This window comes from Panulirus ornatus, chromosome 15, assembly GCF_036320965.1.
Source record: "Panulirus ornatus isolate Po-2019 chromosome 15, ASM3632096v1, whole genome shotgun sequence".
Classification (NCBI taxonomy): Eukaryota; Metazoa; Arthropoda; class Malacostraca; order Decapoda; family Palinuridae; genus Panulirus; species Panulirus ornatus.
The window spans coordinates 5,319,352-5,340,765 of record NC_092238.1 but is presented as its reverse complement, the minus strand read 5'-3'; the positions used below and the strand labels follow the sequence as shown (position 1 = coordinate 5,340,765).

At 45.1% G+C, this 21,414-nt stretch overlaps 1 protein-coding gene across 1 annotated transcript in view; it reads left to right on the top strand.

Annotated features, from left to right (window-relative positions):
* The window catches only part of LOC139753711 (neurotrimin-like), a 518,149-nt gene extending 497,072 nt beyond the window's left edge, over positions 1–21,077 (top strand). Inside the window, exons 10-11 of the transcript XR_011713754.1 lie at positions 19,985–20,076; positions 21,020–21,077. The gene's annotated coding sequence lies outside the window, so the exon portion shown is untranslated. The remainder of the gene's footprint in view (positions 1–19,984; positions 20,077–21,019) is intronic.
* The last annotated feature ends 337 nt before the right edge of the window (positions 21,078–21,414 follow it).

The window sequence follows — 21,414 nt, the reverse complement described above, 5'->3', positions numbered from 1 at the left end:
GTCAGGGTGAGGCTGTCTGTGCCAAGGAGGGAAGTCAAGATGTCTATGCCAGAGAGGGAAGAAGGTCAAGGTTTGCAGCAGGGAGGGGAGGGCGGTCAGTAAAGTCCCTGTGGCAGACAGCGAGCAAAAGGTGAAGGTGTTTATATCTTGTTTCCACAGAACTGCGAACTTAATGGCGATTTATTACCGGTTTCTTAGAGACTTTATCAGCGTTCTTGAGCAGATATTTTGACCCACCAGTTTAATCAGAGGAGTGACATACGGCGAGGTAGAGGACCACCAAACAACCTTGTCCTAAAGTAGTTTCCATAATGTATTTGAACTGAGTTTGACAACAAGCTCACCTCCTCCTCAGCTGATGTAGTTGTAAGGAAGGACCTTCTGTGGAACTACACTGATGAAATCCAGACAGCTGGGCACACAAAGTGGCAGTAATAAAGGCCATCCCATTTATGGTATAGATATATGTATTATGTATCCAGATACCTGATTCTTCGACCAGCCTCGAGGATAGGATGAACAGCTGGGTGAACTGCCGCATTCGAGATTCGAACTCGGGCAAGACCCATGAAGTGAAATCCCATTCAGCGACGCTAACCTCCACACCACCTCATACTTACTCACCAGTATGAGTGATCCGACTCATCAAACGAATTTTGCAGTCATGTTCAACGTACCCAAACGATCCAAGTGTTTCTTTTTTCTTTACTTATGTCTGATGTAAACACAAGGCGTTTTCCAGTGACTATGATTAGTCAGCAGAAAACAAAATGTGGTTATTTACAGTAAGGAAATACAAACTGATGACATCAAAATAAGGTTTAGGAATGAGGGTTAGATGCCTAGAAGATATGTTCGGGAATTATAAACATCGTTTATCAAGGGAATGGTTTGCATCTGTCGCTTCTAATAAGGTCATCAAAAACAATATCAGAACTCCATTTTCTCCTTGTATCACTTGGCCCTTCATGCCTTCTGTTAGGCTCTACCTCCCGTCTTCCCGCAATGCCCCCAACCTCAGAGAGAGCCTCGGCGACCTGTTGTCGCTAGTGATAAACAGATCGCCCCAGACACGACGGTAAAACCCCCTGCCAAGAACTCCGCCATAAACACACTTAAGCCTCTGAGCATCGTGGACGTGAAGAGCGGCCGATTTAACCCTCTTCATGATCGGATCGCAGACGACGGGTCTCACACGTCTCACTCGATAGTCTTTTGTTCGTCGCCTAGCGTGACGCCCCAAGACCCGCCAGATAATCAGATCAATCAAGGACAATGCCAAAGGTGCTGACGGTCGTGGTGGGTTACCATGGATGGTACAGGTTGTGGTAGTGTGGTAGTAAACCCCACACTCCTCCCATTCCCCAGCACACAGGACGTTGCTAAGCTATAGAGGTATACAAGGTATATGAATAGGTCGTTAAGTGAATAGTCCTCGTGGTTGTAGAATGTCAACATCTCAATCAATCGCTGCTTGACTTAAGGTTAATCAATCCCTTGCTGTTTGTAGATGATACGGTTTTGATGGTAGACTCGAAAAAGAAATTCCAGAAGCTTGTGACACAGGTTTGGGGGAAGTATGAAAAGGAAAACTTTGGAAGCAGTTATGAAAAAGTAAGGTAATGAGGTACAACAAGATGGGGATGGGATAGGATGGTTTGAGTGTGAAGATGAACGAGGAAATTCTGAAGGAATTGGAGTGCTCCGCATACCTGGGAGTGAGTATAACTGTGGATGAGGCCATGTGTGCTGAAGTGCACCACAGGACAGAAGAAAGCGTTGATGTTCTAGGTGCATTAACGAGCATGTAGAGGAGAAAAGGTCGGTGTTTATATGGGCAAAAATGTGTGTGTGTGTGTGTGAGGGCCAGTCTTCCCCAGCAGGGTGGTGTCGGTGTGAGTTTTATTTCCGGAATGGAAAAGAAAGGATGAGGTTGGATGTGTTAGGGAGATGAAGTATGTGGTGTGAGGTGAGTTGATCATGTTAGTAATGAGGCTGCCGAAGAAAGTTGTGGCAGTGAGCAAAGTCTGACTGAGAGAGAGAGAGAGGGAGTCGACCCAAGTTGGCTGAAATTTGGTTTGGACGCATGGAGAGGATAAGCGGAAAGAGATCGACAAAGAGGATCTGTGTCGGAAATGGTGAGATCAAGGAGGACGGAGAGAACAAGGAGATGAAGCGATAGAGATAAGAGAAACATTGGGATATAGAGACTTCGATAGTCTGTGAAGTGGATAGCGTTGTACGTGGACTGGATAGCGTGATACGTGGACTGGATTCCATGGGATGTGGACCGGATGGCGTGGGACGTAGACTGGATAGAATAAGCTGGAACAATAGGATACAGAGAGAGGAGGTAACGTTCTGCCAAGTCAAATGAAGCAATCGAGATGATCCATGAAGGTAGTTGTGTGGGGTTTAGCTCTGAACAATTGTCTCTGGGTGAGATATACATAGCGGCCAGGGACTGGAGTCCTGCAAGTGAAGCCATTGTTCCACTGCTTGTTCATGTCTGATGCTGTTACTTATAGTGTTACGTATAGTGGGTTTGGTCCTATAAGTCATATAGATGTATCAACAGAGTTATCAGGTTTTAAGATTCGGTTTATCAGGCTTTGAGTAGAACTGTCTGTTGTTGTTTTGAAGTGTATGTTTTTAGAATTAGAATATGTGATTATAAGATGTAGTATTTTGATCTTGACTAGCAAATAGTGTCACTGAGGGATTCATGATGCAAGACACATTTCAATGTGTTTCACATAAGACAGGAACGTTAGTCATTATTAATTTTATTTATCCTTTCTCCGTCATTCATTTCACGTTGGGCTTTTACGATAGGGCTTTTACGATACATACATTTTTTAAGGAACATTCTAGATTGTGTGTTTTTATGAGAAACTCATAACATTAACCTTTCTTTATAAGTTCTGATGATGGTATATGTAATTAACGAAACGCAAGCCTATGAGACCAAACATGTTCATTAAAGCCCTGATGTTTATTTTCCTGTTACGATTGCGTTTTCCAAGCAACAGACCCATTGCTGATATATGTAGGTAGATAGATAGATAGAAAGACAATCAATAGAGGATAAAGCTTAAGCGCAATTGCCTGGAACCCGTCGATAATGATCACCAAAGAGCTGAAACTCCAGGTGTTGTACGGGATAATTCTCCTCTCAACGCGGTGAGATTCTTTCCTTTGCTTCACCTCGACACCGAACTCGTCCAAGACTGTGATCATGTTTCTCATTCTATTTTCTTTTTCTTTTTTTATTCCTCGAGTGTTAATGATGCTTTTAGACATTTAGGAAGCAAACAGTGAGGTATGGGATGGAAATTCACAATGGAACTTTATCTCCATTATGTCTGTGTACCCGTATGAGCGTGTGTGTGTGTGTGTGAGCGATCGGCCGTGTTTACTTCGATGATACTCACCGATACACTCCTGACAAAAGATGTACAAACAGATGGTCCTCAGTTTCCGCCCAGGGGGGGAGGCTCCTGTGGGCATGAAGGTCGCGACCGACCTCTGGCCATAATGGACACACACACACACACACACACACACACACACACACACACACACACAAACCCCCGACACTTAGCGAAGCCTTCAAAAGTAAACAGAGGTGCGGGCCTGGAGGTGTGATACCCAACACCGCTCACGACACAATCGGATTGCCCATTTGAAGGATTAAACCCTTTTAGTCCCTCGTTCTTCTGATGCTCTGCTTCCTGTCGGAGCCTCGGTATCTGAACCCATTTCAGTCCACTGATGACACACAGGAAGCCCGAGTTTTGCTGCGTGTCTGTAAATATATTCAAAGATTCGTTTATGACATACGAGTCCCGGTTATACCTTTTGAAAACCCCGAAGACGAAGATATTGGATATTTTGATGAAGCAAGAGTGTAAGACGTTGGTAGAAATCTGTGCTCGCTTTTGAAAGCGAAAACTTAATGATTCGTTTATGGTATGCGGGGCTCCATTGTACATTCTCAAACCCGGAAAATGAAGGAATTGGAATTTTTGATAATACAAGACTGTAAGAACATTGGTAGACATCTGTGTTCTCTTATGAAGCCAGTCAACAATACATCCACCTCATCTTTTGGATTTCCAAGAACTTTGACTCAGATCCAACACCTTCCTTAGATAGATATAAGTACATCTTTTATAATGAAGAACTCCTAAAAGTTAGAAAAGTGAGAAGGGGATGAGAAAAAAATGATCCAAGAGTTTGGAGAAGAAAGTAGCAAAAAATCTGCTTCTCAAAAAAAAAAAGATAGATATGAGAGGGTCAGAGTTGAATTTGCATACGTCCGTGTGTCATATTCTCTCAATTTTCTTGAAATTCCAGGAACGGGAATGTAACTACATTCATTTCAGTACAGACACAGAGGCTCTTTAGTCAGCAGATAATGCAGATATCACTTGTTAGTAGATAATTAGATATAGCCTGTCGGTATATCCATAGACATCACTAGTCAGTAGATAACACAGACTTCTCTTATCACTATATCCACAGACATCTCTGTTCAGTAGATAACACAGACTTCTTTTATCAGTATATCCCCAAACTTCTCTGGTCAGTAGATAACACAGACTTCTTTTATCAGTATATCCACAGACGTCTGTGGTCAGTAGATAACACAGACTTCTCTTATCACTAAACACACAAATATTTACATGAATATAAGACGCATCTTTCCCTCCCTCCTCCTTCCTTCCTTCCCTCCCTCACTCCCTCACTCCCTCTCCTCCTCGAGCGAAAAACCGTTTTGAAAATCATATTCAGTTACGAAATCCCTTTCTGAATCCTGTAAAAGACGTAATTGGAATGCAATCATTTATTCACTCCCCAAGTCGGGTGAATCCAGTCTAATCTCTCCAGGCGGGGTTTACCGTGAATCTTAAACGCTAAGCGACCAGGCACTTCTTGGCAACTTTTCCCGCTCCACTTTGCGAGCATGAATGGTCTATGTCTTAACACGAGGCTAAATTACTACTGCCTGTCTGCACCCTGAAAATTCTGGTAGAATCCTGACGAGTTCTCATGAGGCAAATCTTTCTTCTTATATTTACTTTGTGTTTTTGGTTTTCGGTCTTTTTTTCTCCCCGGTGCTTCGGTTTCTGCTTGAGTAAAATGTCTTTTTTTTTTTCTATTTCTCTCCTTCTCATTTAGCACACACACACACACACACACACACACGCACACACACACACACACACACACACACACACACACACACACACACACACACACACACGCGGCTGCCTCCTGTCAGCCTCCATGTACCTCATCTCCCCCTTTGGTTTACACACCCCCCTGTGGGCTGCCCCCTCTGTGGTCTACCCTCCTCGGCCCCTCGCGCCCCCCTGCTGCCACAGAAAGCGAGCCGAACGCCATTATCAGCATATCAAACGTTTTCCAAATATTTTGCCCGCGCTTTGAAGCCATTGTTTCGTCTTCAATTGGCTTAGGAACCCCAGTCTTTATCAGGCCTGGGTCACGGCGTTGCCGTCCGTGCTCTCTCTCTCTCTCTCTCTCTCTCTCTCTCTCTCTCTCTCTCTCTCTCTCTCTCTCTCTCTCTCTCTTGGCCGGAGCCAGGATGGCGAAGCGTTGTTGCCAAAGGGGACCCTTCGAATACCCGTGAATTACGGTGGTTTACAATGATGATGATGGTGATCGTGTCTATGTTTCCTGAAGCTTCGGTTGGTATTGATTCATGAGATGTCATGAGGCAGCCACAGCGCGTTAGGTGGTTGTAGGGTTGAGGCATGTGAGTAGCTGGGCCGGACGCCTTCTACCCCGACCAGGTGTGTAGGAGTAGCAGCAGCAGGAGGTGAGCAGGTAGAAAGAAGGTCGTAGACACCTCCTCACTACAGATGTTGGACTTGGCTCCCCGCCGCTGTAGCTCCCACCCTCCCACCTGACGACATCCTCTCCCCAAAAAATGACCATCTCTCCCCATACTCTCCCGTCTTGCCTCGCCACACCGCCGCCATTACATCTCCCCCTCTTTCCCCTCTCCCTCTCCCTCTCCTCCATCACCAGCAGTGTCTCTCCCTCGCCCCCATGTCTCCAACAATGGCCGCCCCCTCTGCCTCCACCAGCACCCTGCACTAAGCTGCAGATGACTGCACCGCGAGGTGGTATGGCCCGCCAAAAGCAGACATTGGTCTCCGGGTCACAGACACAGATCTGATTATCTCATTCACGACATATGAATATACAAATGACACCCGGAGCTTCTGAGGCTTTCGCAAGGCTTTCCTTGGCCCCATAGAAGTATCGCAGAGCTAAATAGAGAATTGGTGAAGGGCGTTAAAGAGATGAAGATATTTTACGATGCTATGAAAGAGTTATAGAACCCTTGAAGATTCAGAATGACATGGGATGTAGGTACATGGGTAAAGGGGTGAGTATAAAACGGGATGTGGGTAATAGGGAAAGGGAAGTCGAGAGTGGGGGAACGAGGAAAGAGAAGGTCGAGATGAAACAAGAGTTAAACCGAGAGAGGAAGGGAGAAGGGAGAAACAAAGGAGAGGAGGGGAGTAGTCCCAGGTATGAGGGAGAATGGGACTATGATGATGGAAGGAACGTAGGTGACGTTGGGGAGGGTGTAGATAGGAGGTGGTGATGGTGGGTGATAAGAAAAGAGGGAAGAAGTTGAGGGAGATAAGGGTACGGGAAGAGGAGGTTGAAGAAGAGGGTAGGAAGAAGAGGGTATATAGGGTTGATGAGAGAGGGGCAAAGAGGACTCGATGATATAGGGCTAAAGAAGGATGAGCTAAAAGACGATAGAGAGAAGAAGAGAAGAGCTTGTCGATGATGGGACAAAGAGGGAAGGGCGTGGAGAAGATGATGCAGAGTAGGATGAGCTTAAAGATGATGGGAACAAGGAGAGAAGAGCATGTAGATGATGGGACAGAGACGGAAGAACTAAAAAAAAAACGATCGAGTAGAGATGGAAGAGACTGAAAATGATGGGACAGAGAAGGAAGGGTTTGAGGATGATGGGGCAATTTTCTGATCGGCTGAGTGATTATACTATGACCTCTGACCCTCATCATGCTATACCCAATCCCTGGAATGTAATCTCCTTTCCACAAGCCAAAGCCCGCGGATTGTGATCCAATCCTCCAACCCCAGATATGCAGACTGTGGTCCCCTTCCCCTAATCCAAAGAGGGAGGGAAACCCTTGTGCCACCTAGTGGTTTGTGACTCCTCTCCTCCACACCCCTTCCTCCCCCTACTTCAATCGGCGTTCCAGGAGTCTGGTTCTGGATCCAAACGGCCATCTGTCAGTAGACTTTCTGAAAGCTTTGTACTGTGTGGAATATGCCAGTGTGTGACGTAGTGAGATAGCTTCATTTAAGGTCATGCGGGCCATTCGTCTTTGAATTGATTGTTTGGCTCTAAGCATCTCAATCACCCACTTGCTATGGTCCACGTCTTTGCTCTCCTCTTCTCCCAGTGGGTCACTGTTACGTACGACCCTTGACTTGTATTTTATGTAGGAATAGAAGTATCTTTTCTCATTATTTAACGGATGATTTTTTTTTTTCCTTTTAATTTCATCCTTTTTCCTTGAGTCTCGTTCGACGTTTCATTACATCGTCTGCGTCCTTTACGTCCTTGTATGGAAGCGAATATCATCATGTATGTAATCCAAGAACCCTATTTCATAGGGCTTCTGTAACTTTTTTGAGGCTGTAATGCAGTCAGGAGAGGTGAAGATAATGATGGTCCCAAAACAGAACCCTGCGGCACTCCGCTGGTCACCTCATCCCATTTGGGGAAAGCTCCTCCGACATGCATCCTTTGTTTCCTTTCCATTTTCATAAAATTCCATCCATTGAAGAAGTTTTCCCACGTACTCCTGCCTGGTGATTCCAGATTATTTTTTTTTTATCAACCTTTCATGCGGCACGGTGTCAAATTCTCTCTGGGAGTCCAGATATAGAAGAAAAAAAGAATCCAACCAGTTTTCCATTTTCGTCTCAGGCTGAGCTCACTCTCTCGTAGAAATGTAAGAAGTTTGTAACGCATGACGTCCTCTCCCTAACATCGTACTGTTACTTACTTAGGCAGTTCCCTCCCTTGTTCAAAGTCACCCACATCCATTTTAATTTGTCTGTTGTTCTTCTTTCCTGTGTATGTGTGTGTGTGTGTGTGTGTGTGTGTTGTGTGTTGTGTGTGTGTGTGTGTGTGTTTGTGTGTGTGTGTGTGTGTGTGTAGGGACCTAAGCTGTCATTACAATTATAGGATTATTACCTCTTATCGCATTTTTCCCCTGCAAATTATCATCTTTTAATTTGCTTCGCTTTTCGCGCCCCCGCCCCCAGTACCCACTCGACCCTCCCCCACACGCCGTTGTCTTAGTATTTAAGGATGTGTGTGTGTATGTGTGTGTGTGTGTGTGTGTGTGTGTGTGTGTGTGTGCACGATAGCATACCATGTACAGAAGAGTGATCTTGTATACCATGTGTTCACCTTTTGCGATCGTGCACATGGAATTGAACCCCTTTCTGTGTAAGAATACATAAATCTATGTAAGTATACACACACACACACACACACACACACACACACCTGACTTATCCCAAACTAGCACACTTAACAAGCATTAATTTGACTTGGATACTTGGTGTCACAGAATATGTAAAGTTGGTCTCTGGTAAACACCGTGAAGACAAGCAACCTTAAAAGAAGGAATCAGTCACATTGACAGACAAACAGATTATCATTCAAGGTGCCTAATAGACAGACAGTCTAACGCGGAAATGATCACTTGAACGACTAACTCAGCCAAATCAGCATTTATGCCTAGGGTCGATAACCAGTCATCTACTGCCGTCATGCAGTATGTACAGTCAGCTACTGTGACTACTGAACATCAGTGACCCTCAGTCATGGACGTGTTACTATTGGTTTTTAAGCATTAGATTTGGTGTGAGTTATACACCAGGTTTCCGAAAGGGTTTAAGTCAGACGAAGGATAAGTGCCAGGAAAATTGATTTAAGCTAAGTTAGGTGAGAAAAGATAACTTTGATAAGTTTAGCTCAGAGTATGTTTTTTTTTTAACATAGACGGGAACTAGATAACGGAGGAAATGTATGAGAAATAAAATCCAGCCGATGACAATGGATCTTAAGAGACTAATTTCAGACTTTACAGTGATCAGTGCAGCTCTGTTTCCCGTAGATCACTGCTGTGAAGCGTGTATGTGAATGAGTCTGAGAAATTTCGCTGTTAAGACGCGAATACTCTAAAGGGCAACTGGATAATAAGAAGGAAAATATGGTATGAGTGGGATGTTGTCAAGAATATTCAAATAGCCAATCTCGGGATACATATATCGTTTCGAACCTTTCGGAAAATGCTTCAAAACAGCCATAACTTGGGAATAATGAACCAGAAAGTAGATACATCGAGCTCCGAGCGTGGCCCCATGAATTGAAACAGCTCCGGAACTTCCTGATGCACATCTGAACACCCTTTTGTAGGTTCAAAACACCTCTTTGTATTGGGGTCCGAAACTCTTAAGTTGAGCGGGTGATGTTTCTTTGTGTGTTGAGCTTCCAGTTGCCCTCCAGATGGAGTGATGTTGATAATTACCCATGATCCCCTGGGGCCCTACACTCGCTTGTGAATAAGGCGTACAACGCGGCTCTAAATCTACTTCGTTCCTCACAAGCCTCCAGTTATAATTGGCCTCTCCACGACCGCCGCCTCCTTCGTCGCCGCCTTCTGCAGACATGTGATCCTCCATTTACTGTGTTGACTGTAGTTGTGTGTGGCCCAGTGGACGTGTGTGAACCAGTGACTATATGTCACCCAGTGATTGTCACTGTATAGGTGATCCAGTGACTGTATGTGATTCATTGATTCAGTGCGACTCGGTGACTGTATGTGATTCAGTGGTCGTGGTCTGTGACCCATTGACTGCATGATTCATTGACTATGTAATTACATATTTGCAGTTACCTGTTTTGTACTGCACGGGGAGGAAGCTCTATACACATAGTGACCCCATACTTTGAACTTTCTCTGCCATCATACAACTTTCTAATCCTCTGTATGATGTCCACATTCGTAATTTCATAATTCCGTTTATTCTGCTCATCCCCTTTATCACATTTACTTCTTTACGTCTTTTCTACACGTTTTTGTTTGCTTAATTTTACGTTGTGGCTTCTGAGTGTTCAATCCCTACACCTTTCGACCTATTCACTGTTGATATCATGAAGCAGTTTTCAACACTAATGGGTTGTGATCATGTCTCTTCACTTGCAATTTTTTCTGTACCTCACTGACTGCGAGATCCAGTCATTGCTTAACTCTGTGCTGTTAACCAGATACAGTCTGTAGTCCAGATAAGGCATAGTCTAATGACTGTAGAGATTTAGGTGTAATTGAGTGACTGTTTCTATTGTAGAGGGACTGTTTTCCAGAGACATTCTACTGTCATCTGACTGTATGTAGTCCATGTGACACTTCATGGTCCGTTAGTTCCACGTGATCCAGTGACTGTCCAGTCAAGAGGCTGTCATATATGTTGACTGTCCAATTCACAGACTGTATCCAGTCCAGTGACTGTATTGTTAAGAGGATGTCTGTTCTGTTGTATGATCATAGTATTGAAGTGTGTGTGTGTGTGTGTGTGTGTGTGTGTGTGTGTGTGTGTGTGTGTGTGTGTGTGTATGTGAGTATCCCAAGCCTTCACTCCTCTTGTGGGTATACATACGTATACATACACACATCACTATACCATCTTTCTTCTCCCACGTCACCATAACCCATAGTGACTTGGCCGGTTATACAAACACGGTGTGGTGATCTGCCTGTGCCCCTCCCCATGTGCCGCCCACATTAACGAGATAATCCCACGTCAGGTCAAAGGTCACTGGGATGGCCAGGTGAGAACCGTCATAATTACAGGCCCGGGGTTCCCCCTTCAGGTCAACAGAGGTTATTAGTAGCGAGCCTTCACCTGGAGGGTGATAATCCACTGAGGTTAAAGATGGTCCTTATGTTTGATACAAGTCACATACATGGGGGACTGAAGGAGCTATAGCCAGAGAGAGAGAGAGATGTGGACATTACCTCTGCCTTGAACAGGGGCCAATACTTGACCCCACACTAGTGGCGCAACTCAATGAGGTTGATATAAGGGGTTTTCACGACCTTACACCTCATGTTGCATGGGGGGTGGTAAAAAACCCGTCTATCATCAGGGCAGCAGTGTTTCCATACATTCCCTGGTCCTTGTGTCATAGACTGTAATAGATGTGATGATATTATTTCGACTCCAGTCAGCGACTGATGTCATTTGCGCCTCCTTTAGTTACGTGAATAGTTTACAGTATTTTTTTTTTACTGATTAGAAACATCTATATGCCTCTCTACTCCTACCACACTAATCTACGAGTTTCTGTTCTCTTCCACTACCGTAAACAGCCTCGAAGGAGCCCAGTGGTTTGCTGTTGTGTAACTCGCTTTCTATTGCTTTGTAACTGTAGCCTTACTAGTCGTTCTGTATCCACGAAGAATGTGGGACAAGTGCATTTTGCCCGGGATGACCAGTAACACATGTTCATGCGCGAGTCCAGAAGTGTGTGTGTGTGTGTGTGTGTGTGTGTGTGTGTGTGTGTGTGTGTGTGTATTAGAATAGTTGTATACGAGAGTATGGGTTCGACGCCATGTGTGTGTGTGTGTACGTGTGTGTCTGCAAAGTTTAATCCTCCGTGGGTAATTATATGGGTCAGTTGTGGCCTGTATGATGGGAGGGGCAGACTAATTATTATATTAAGGGTTTCTTATAATCCCTAACTATCCTTTCTTCGCCGCCATTACACACATGAGCGCCTCCCACACAGCTAAGCTGAGGGATTAATGAACGCGTGGGTGTCTTGAGAGGCGTGTGTGGGGAATGGGGATTTTGTTCTGGGCGTAGGATGTGTGGGTAGGGATGAAGATGGTAGCGTCTGTGGGTAGGTAAGGGTGAGTACGAGGAGTCCTAGTGTGTGGGAAGGAGGCGGCAATGTGATGTGGGAAGGCATGAAAGAGTGTGGGGGAGAGGGAGTTGAGAAGTGTAAACATATGGGTGAGGTAGGTTAATGCAGATGTGGTTGGAGGTGAGGTAGTGTCGTCATTTGCAAGAGGAGAGCTCGTATGCATCATATATATATATATATATATATATATATATATATATATATATATATATATATATATATATATATATATATATAAATTTTTTTTTGCTTTGTCGCTGTCTCCCGCGTTTGCGAGGAAGCGCAAGGAAACAGACGAAAGAAATGGCCCAACCCCCCCCCCCATACACATGTATATACATACGTCCACACACGCAAATATACATACCTGCACAGCTTTCCATGGTTTACCCCAGACGCTTCACATGCCCTGATTCAATCCACTGACAGCACGTCAACCCCGGTATACCACATCGATCCAATTCACTCTACTCCTTGCCCTCCTTTCACTCTCCTGCATGTTCAGGCCCCGACCACACAAAATCTTTTTCACTCCATCTTTCCACCTCCAATTTGGTCTCCCACTTCTCCTCGTTCCCTCCACCTCCGACACATATATCCTCTTGGTCAATCTTTCCTCACTCATTCTCTCCATGTGCCCAAACCATTTCAAAACACCCTCTTCTGCTCTCTCAACCACGCTCTTTTTATTTCCACACATCTCTCTTACCCTTACGTTACTTACTCGATCAAACCACCTCACACCACACATTGTCCTCAAACATCTCATTTCCAGCACATCCATCCTCCTGCGCACAACTCTATCCATAGCCCACGCCTCGCAACCATACAACATTGTTGGAACCACTATTCCTTCAAACATACCCATTTTTGCTTTCCGAGATAATGTTCTCGACTTCCACACATTCTTCAAGGCTCCCAGGATTTTCGCCCCCTCCCCCACCCTATGATCCACTTCCGCTTCCATGGTTCCATCCGCTGCCAGATCCACTCCCAGATATCTAAAACACTTTACTTCCTCCAGTTTTTCTCCATTCAAACTTACCTCCCAATTGACTTGACCCTCAACCCTACTGTACCTAATAACCTTGCTCTTATTCACATATATATATGTGTGTGTGTGTGTGTGTGTGTGTGTGTGTGTGTGTTCGAGAGGAGGTAAGCAGGAGATCTAGAGTGCTGTGGAGAAAACGGGGTGAAGGGATGTGTTGCTGAGAGAGAGAGAGAGAGAGAGAGAGAGAGAGAGAGAGAGAGAGAGAGAGAGAGAGAGACTGGACTCCACCCACAGGTGGCTGCACGGCGAGAATAAATCACCTTCAGCCAGGATGAATGATAATCGTCTATGAACGAAGAGGAGAAACAGTTTCCTGGAAGAACCTTTCACAAGGGATCCATCCATCCTTTCCCTGCTGCTGATTGCAGCGCAAAGTGCATCCAAATCAATACGTCTTGTCTTAAGCCCCTCCCCCCTCCCCACCTAAGGAGATACATACGTATTATTAACCCCAGTTTCTCAAGGTACTTCCACCACCCTTTGCTTAAGAAGGTCTTTCGAAGTCCCGCTCTCGTACGTAACACGAGGACCCGCGTTCGTTCCCCCAGTAGGACCCCACCATTCAGGCGGAACCTCATAAGGCCATTTAGTACAACTACTGTATCTCTAACAGTGTACTCCAGCTGCTCGAAGATTGGCTGTTATGATACAGCTTCCTCCGTTCCTCGAAGAGCTCAGCTGTGGAAATCCTCTGATCGCTTTTGTCTTTCCCTCTTCGTATAACCTTCATTCCTTCAGACACGTCCGCGGAGAACCTGATCATTTTCTTCACTTTTTTTTTAACTTCTTTTTATTTTTTTCCTCTCACTCGAGATGGTCTTGGTTGGGGCATGTTATTTGCTTTCGCCGTATCGATCTCTATAGAGATAATCAAACTATCAGATACATTTCCCGGCTACCAGGTACGTTTCCAGGCTACCAGGTACGTTTCCTGACTACCAGGCACGTTTCCAGGCTACCAGGTACGTTTCCAGGCTACCAGGTACGTTTCCTGACTACCAGGCACGTTTCCAGGCTACCAGGTACGTTTCCTGACTATCAGGCACGTTTCCAGGGTACCAGGCACGTTTCCAGGCTACCAGGTACGTTTCCTGACTACCAGGCACGTTTCCAGGCTACCAGGTACGTTTCCTGACTATCAGGCACGTTTCCAGGGTACCCGGCACGTTTCCAGACTACCAGGTACGTTTCCAGGCTACCAGGTACGTTTCCAGGCTACCAGGTACGTTTCCAGGCTACCAGGTACGTTTCCAGACTACTAGGCACTCTTTCAGACTACCAGATAAATGTCCATACTACCAGATAAACGTACAGGCTAACAGGTACGTTTCCAGACTAGTGGGTATACTTCCAGCCTACCAGGTACACTTCCAGGCTACCAGGTTTAGTTCCAGACTACCAGGTACACTTCCAGACTACCAGGTACACTTCCAGACTACCAGTTACACTTCCAGTCTACCATCTACCCTTACAAAAATATACCTTTACTGGTAGTCTTTCATCTACTTTACGTATACCACCATCAGTACACTCGATACACCTCTACTGGAAAGGCCTCCCAGTACACTTACACCAGCACACCCATACCTTAAGTACACTTCAACGCATGCACCCAATAACAGGCCAACTGCCTATTACACTGCCATTTCCACATTCTTATTTCTTCCCAGTCAGGTATACAGCTACCAGTACACCCCAGTCCCCAAGCTGGATAACTAACACCACCACTACCACCACGCAGCTACCAGTACACCTCAATCCCCAAGCTGGATAACTAACACCACTACCACCACACAGCTACCAGTACACCTCAATCCCCAAGCTGGATAACTAACACCACCACTCCCACCACACAGCTACCAGTACACATCATTCCCCAAGCTGGATAACTCACACCACCACTCCCACCAACCACTACACCCAATCCCCCAGTAAATCATAAGCTAGAAGACTTCCCCTTTCCTCTCTCTCTCTATATATATACACCATCAAGACACACACGCTTCCCCCATACCCTCTGACCAGCTCCGGCACCCGACGCCTCACCCCTGACAATACACGTCTCGATTCCCCACCATTGATTTGGACTGTTCGTAATGCACAGAAACAAGACGAGGTAAAGGTCATTTTTCCAGAGTTCACGTGCGATTTGCGGCCTACCCCAACCCTACCCCAACCACCACCCACCCCTCAATGGTTCTTAATCCCGGCGGAGGGAGGGAGGGAGGGCCCGAGGGTGGAAGGAGAGAGAGAGAGAGAGAGAGAGAGAGAGAGAGAGAGAGAGAGAGAGAGAGAGATGAATTTCTGACGTCGACGTGTGGTAGGTCCGTCCCTTGCCTCAAACCCATCATGTCTTTAGCCCAATATTAGAAAAGAGAAAGAGAGGAAAATGTCGGGTATTGCCGACACCGGAGTGGTATGTAATGCCAGCCTCTGTCATAATCGATGACTTGATTATCCGTTTTCGTTATCATTTACCAAAGTGGGGTGGTTACATACAGGACGTTGGGCTGGGGAGAGGAGGGAGGGAGGGAGGGAGGGATTATGGGGAGAGTTGGTTGGAAAAATGGGGTGTAGGGGGAGCCGTTGTGGGTGGGGGTTGGGGGGGCGGGAGGAGGACCTCCATCTCAAGTTACAGTTTGTAATGTTTTGGGCAACGCGCTGTGTTGACCCTCTGCCCAGGATTGTCATTATTCTCCTTTTGTTCAGGCGTGTGTGTGTGTGTGTGTGTGTGTGTGTGTGTGTGTGTGTGTGTGTGTGTGTCTGTGTCTGTGTGTGTGTGTCTGTATGTGTGTGTGTGTGTGTGTGTGTGTGTGTGTGTGTGTGTGTGTGTGTCTGTGTCTGTGTGTCTGTATGTATGTGTGTGTATGTGTGTGTGTGTTGTATGTATGTGTGTGTGTGTGTGTGTGTGTGTGTAACACACACACACACATTATACGTTATCCTTATTATTATTATCATTATTATTGTTATTATTATTATTATGATTATTATAATCATCATTATTATTATCATTATCATTATTATTATTATTATCATTGTTATCATTAGTATCAGAACTGTTGTTATCACCGTCGTCATTATAATCGTATTTCACTGTTTCCTCATCTTCACTGCTCTCAACAGTGCTACGAATTCTACATTGTTCCTGCCATGTCACTTTCCCGTCTTGGGCTGGTTTCGTTTGACCTTACTAATTGGGATGACCTCACTCTGGGGATTCCAGTGGTCACAACCTCTTGTAGTCATTTGACCCTTGATGGTTACCCCACGCGTTGAGCAATAAATTACGGTGTTTAAGGTCAATAGAGCTAATTATGGTCGTTCTTCATGATTACGCTGTTGTTTCGTGTGTTGTCAATGTTTTGTTTTTGTTTTTTTTACTGATTATCGTTTGTGTAAATGATTGTTATCGTTAGAGTGCGTAGTGTTGTTTGTGCTTCCTGTGGAGGACAAAAGGAGAGCCACGTGAGTGTGGTAGGGGCGAGGTCAGCTCCGGCTTATGGTAATGTGAATAATCCGCTGAGGTCAATCGGTGGTCAGATATGAGGCATTCCCATCTGGAGGCTTGACATGTCGCAGGATATGACCTCTGGTAAAGGAGGGTAGTAAGATCCTGTCTTGAGAGTGTGTGTGTGTGTGTGTGTGTCTGTCTGTTTGTCTGTCTGTCTGTCTGTCTGTCTGCCTGTGATTACAATTAGCGATTAATATTTTTGATTAACATTCATAAATTCCTTCTACTTTCATGTCCTTCGTGTTGCGGTTAATTTTTCTATCTATGGATCGTAGCATTCGATTACGCAGGTAAGCATTATTGATTCTACCTAGCATTCTTTTATGTAGGTAGGCACTATGAATCTTGACAGTCTATTATACAGGTAGGCAATATCAATCCTAGCTAACATTCTATCAGACAGTAAGGCATTACGAATCCAAACTTTATGTTATAAAGGTAGACATTATTTTTCGTATTGTGTGATATAACTGATCATCATTCCACCTTTTTTTTTTTTTCCTTCGTATATTAGTAAGGATGATTTACCATGTCCTTCCGTATTCACAAGAAATATCTTTCTGACCAGAATGCATTATTTAGCATATGTCTTCACTGAATGCCATCAACCATGTCTTAGACCACTTCATCAATAAAATAATAAGCAAGGACATAATTGTTCAATCACTCTGATTCATTAAGACAGTTTCCTTGAACTAGGCTGTAGTTTCTCATTTTTCGATCACCGCAAAGTTCTTAAAACAACTCTACTGTCGACGAATCCTATCTACAAATCACGGGTTAAAGACTGGAAACAGTATGGGTCTAAGGACTGATCCCTGTGGCACCCCACTTGTCACAGTAAGCCAATCGGCAACTTTCATAATTGATACCAGGCGTTGTTGACTGTCTGTAAGCTGGTCAGATATCCGCGTGCAGCAGATTCGATTCCCAATGTTCTACGCTCTTGATTTCATGTGGCTAGATATTTTTAGGTACTTTGTCAAAAGCCTTTTGGAAGCCTAAGTATATACGATGTGAGGTTTATTCCGGACCCTCGTGTTATTGATCGGGTCATCAGATTATCATCTGTTAATAATTGAACAAATTATGTCCTTGCTAATTATTCTATCATTTCTATGAATTTTCCTGGAACAGAAGGAAGGGCTGGTGGCACGAAAATTCGAAGTATATTCCCTTACTCTCCTTTTGAATACTGGTGTTACATTACGAGGGTTTCCAGCCACTCCACGTTCCACCTTCTTTCATGGAGTTGTTGAATACCTTTAGCGATGTCACATGTCATTTGCTGTCTTCCTCCTTTAGATGATATAAGAGAGACAGATTTATTTTTGGGACTAGTTGGTGGTATATTTGGATTTAAGACACACAGACGTTTCACCACTTCATAGTCTGTCTACCTTTTCCACCTCACGTTCCAGGCAGCTATTTCGAGCAAGCCTATAGGATGATGGCCTCGTCATTCTTGGTCTCTCCAGACTTTGAGTCGTCAGTTCGGTGTGTGTGTGTGTGTGTGTGTGTGTGTGTGTGTGTGTGTAGCCAACTCGAGCAATATCTGTCACCAAGAGAGATTAAATATATACGTCTAACCACATCTACTGTAACCTTACACCCTTTCCAGTAGCCTTACATCCTTTCCAGTCGTCGCACACACCTCCCAGTGTCACTTCCCGGTTCAGTGACACTTGCTCTCAATCACCTACTTCATCCACTTCCTTGGCAGTGTACGATCCAGCAAACCACAATCCTAATGCTTCTCTGGAACTGATTACACTTCAATTACGGCCGCGAGAACCTGGATGCCTGAATGATAATTATTTACGTCAGGTGGCACTCGGTTAATTAGCATATTCTGGTCATTCTTATCTCACTTAATCCTGGACATTAGGATAATGACACCTTCGGCAGCTGGAAATGCTGGAAACACCATCGGGGTTCCTAGACCGTGCTGGAAATGCTGGAAACGATGGTAAGTTCTCAGTTACGCCATCGGGGGTGTCCCAGACCGTGCGTCTACGGGGTTAATTATAGAGATGGCGTAACAAGCCGTAAGCAGGCGTATAACTCCCCCAGCCCACACACTCTCCTCCCCAAGCCCACCCTATCCTCCCCAAGCCCACACTATCCTCCGTAGTGCATCCTACCTTTCCAGCCCACTCTACCCTCCCCAGCACACCCACCCTCTAGTGTGGCCGCCCATCATGGCCCAATAGGGGAGAGAGAGAGAGAGAGAGAGAGAGAGAGAGAGAGAGAGAGAGAGAGAGAGAGAGAGAGGGGAACTGGCTTTCTTTCCACAATCAAAAGGCCATTGACTCTCTCTCTCTCTCTCTCTCTCTCTCTCTCTCTCTCTCTCTCTCTCTCTCTCTCTCTCTCTCTCTCTCTCTCCTGACGGTTGTGACGTCGAAGAGATGGGAGGGAAAGGAAAACGGTGTTGGGTGGGGGGGGGGTTAGGGGGAGTAGATGATAGGACAGGAAGGAACCAAACCACTCCTCCTCCTCCTCCTCCTTCCCACACACACACACCCTCACTTTACCTCCTCCCCACACTTCCCTCCCTCCCTCTCCACACACACACACACACACACACACACACACACACACACACCCGCCCTTACTCTTATGCAAATGAGAGTAACACTTCCTTAGGATGATCCCTGACCTGAATGGTGGTGACTGGAGGGGATCTGGTCACGGCCGGAAGCGACAGTCAATTGTCGGGGAGGTTAATCATGGCTGACGGTGGGTGGAGGTGGTCGTTAGCTCCTGGGTAGTGGTTGTTAGCTTATGGTTGTTCGCCTGTGGTTGAGGTGAAGTTACTGTTTGTTAGTGGTTTTAGTCCTAATGACGAAGAGTAGTTTGGAGTTACCAGTTGGTTGGGTGTTTGTGGTTGTTACGGCGAGTGGTTCTTGGCCAGTGGCTGTTACCAGCAAGTAGTTGTTGGCCAGTGGTTGTGGGTGATTGTTTTGCAAGTGGTTGTGGACAATTGGGTCCAGATTAGGGCTTGTTGGAGTGTAGGTGTGGTGTGTGTGGTAGTTAGCTGTAAGCAGTTTCCACTTTCTGGTGTCGTGGTTAGAAGATGGACCCTGGTATGTGATTGGCTGATCCCTGGGTGTTAGTAAGTGGCTGTTGACTTGGGTAGTTGTACTGGTGGATTGTAACTGATGATTTCAATGTCAATGTCAAAAAATAAGTTATTCTCTGGTGAAATAGAGATCCTGTCCACGATATGGCGAGGGTGCCTACAATACCAGCATCAAGTTTAGCTTTTCACTCGTAAGCATTAAAGATTAACCTCATTAATCCCTTGTATTAATCCCTTGTGTTAATCTCATGGTAGTTTGGGGTTAGAGTATGGCTGTCTGCAAATACACTGAATTATTTCTTTTGTCAGCTACGATGAGAAATCTCTGCAGTCATCATTGGAGAAATAGAAATGAGAGAAGATCCTCGACATCTTATTTTCAAGTGGCGAAATAAACTAAGGTTAGAAATAAACAGAAGGATCTTTACTTAATAGGTAATGGATCTGATTAAGGCCAAAAGAATCCTGGTTCTCAAGAAAAATCTTTCTTTTTCGCCAATCGGAAATGGCGTGGCATAAATTAGTGACGACGCTGAATACATTGGTACTTTCATTATGGAAAGAAAAAAGAGAATAAGGGGATAGGGGATCGAGGAGACGTATTTAAAGGAAAAGAAAAGAAAATGGGAACTGATTACCTAAAAATCTCCCGAGAAGATATTTCGGATAGCGACGGCGAAAGGCAACAAGAGTGTGAAAAAGATGGCGCAATTTTTGTGTGTGTGTGCGTGTGTGTGTGTGTGTGTGTGTGGCAGGGGTGTGCAAGATTTGCATAGAGAGAGAGAGAGAGAGAGAGAGAGAGAGAGAGAGAGAGAGAGAGAGAGAGAGAGAGGGTGTTGCACGGGGTTTTACTAATACTTGTGTTGTAAAGGGTTTGATAAGTGTTGATTTTTTTTTCTTTTTCCTTTCTTTAACAGGTTTCTTAAAAAAAAATTTTTTTGGGGGTATTGAGACTTTAGGAGGGCTTTTAAAACTGACTTAGGAGGAGATTTTCCGGGACATTTTCAGCTTTATTGACCTGAGTGTCTTTACTGACCAGGTGAACTTCACTGCCTTTACTCTCTTTATTGATCTGGATATCTTTTTCCGACCTGGGAATCTTTATTCACCTTGGTACCTTTATTGACCTACGTAGCTTTACTGATCTGACCATCTTTACTGACCTGGCTTGCTTTATTGACTTCAATATCTTCATTGATTTGAGTATCCTTTTTTTTTACCTGAGTATCTTTAAAGTCGGGTAACTTCATTGACCTGGGTTTACTGTCTTTACTGACCTGGGAATGTTTTACTTGACCTCATATTTTATTGACATCGATGTCTTTATTTCCCTGCTCGTTCTAGGTTGTTGCCGCTGACAGCGGAGGATGAGATGAACGACTCCTTGTCATACCTTCCACTCCCCTCCTCCTGCTTCACGCCTTGGCTGAGTCCTCTCACTTCTCTATGTTTCTTCTTTGCATTATCCACCTCTCTCTCTCTCTCTCTCTCTCTCTCTCTCTCTCTCTCTCTCTCTCTCTCTCTCTCTCTCCCCACCCTTCACTTCAACTCCATCTTTCTAATCCTTTCAAATTCAGTCATCCACAACCCCCACCTCCCTTCCTCCCCCCCACACGCACACCCGCGTCATACAACCCACAACCCCCCCACTCCACACGACGAACATCATCCCGCACCCACCCCACCGCCCTCCACCCACTTTTTTCCTCCCCACTCACTCTCACTCTCTCTTCCCTCCC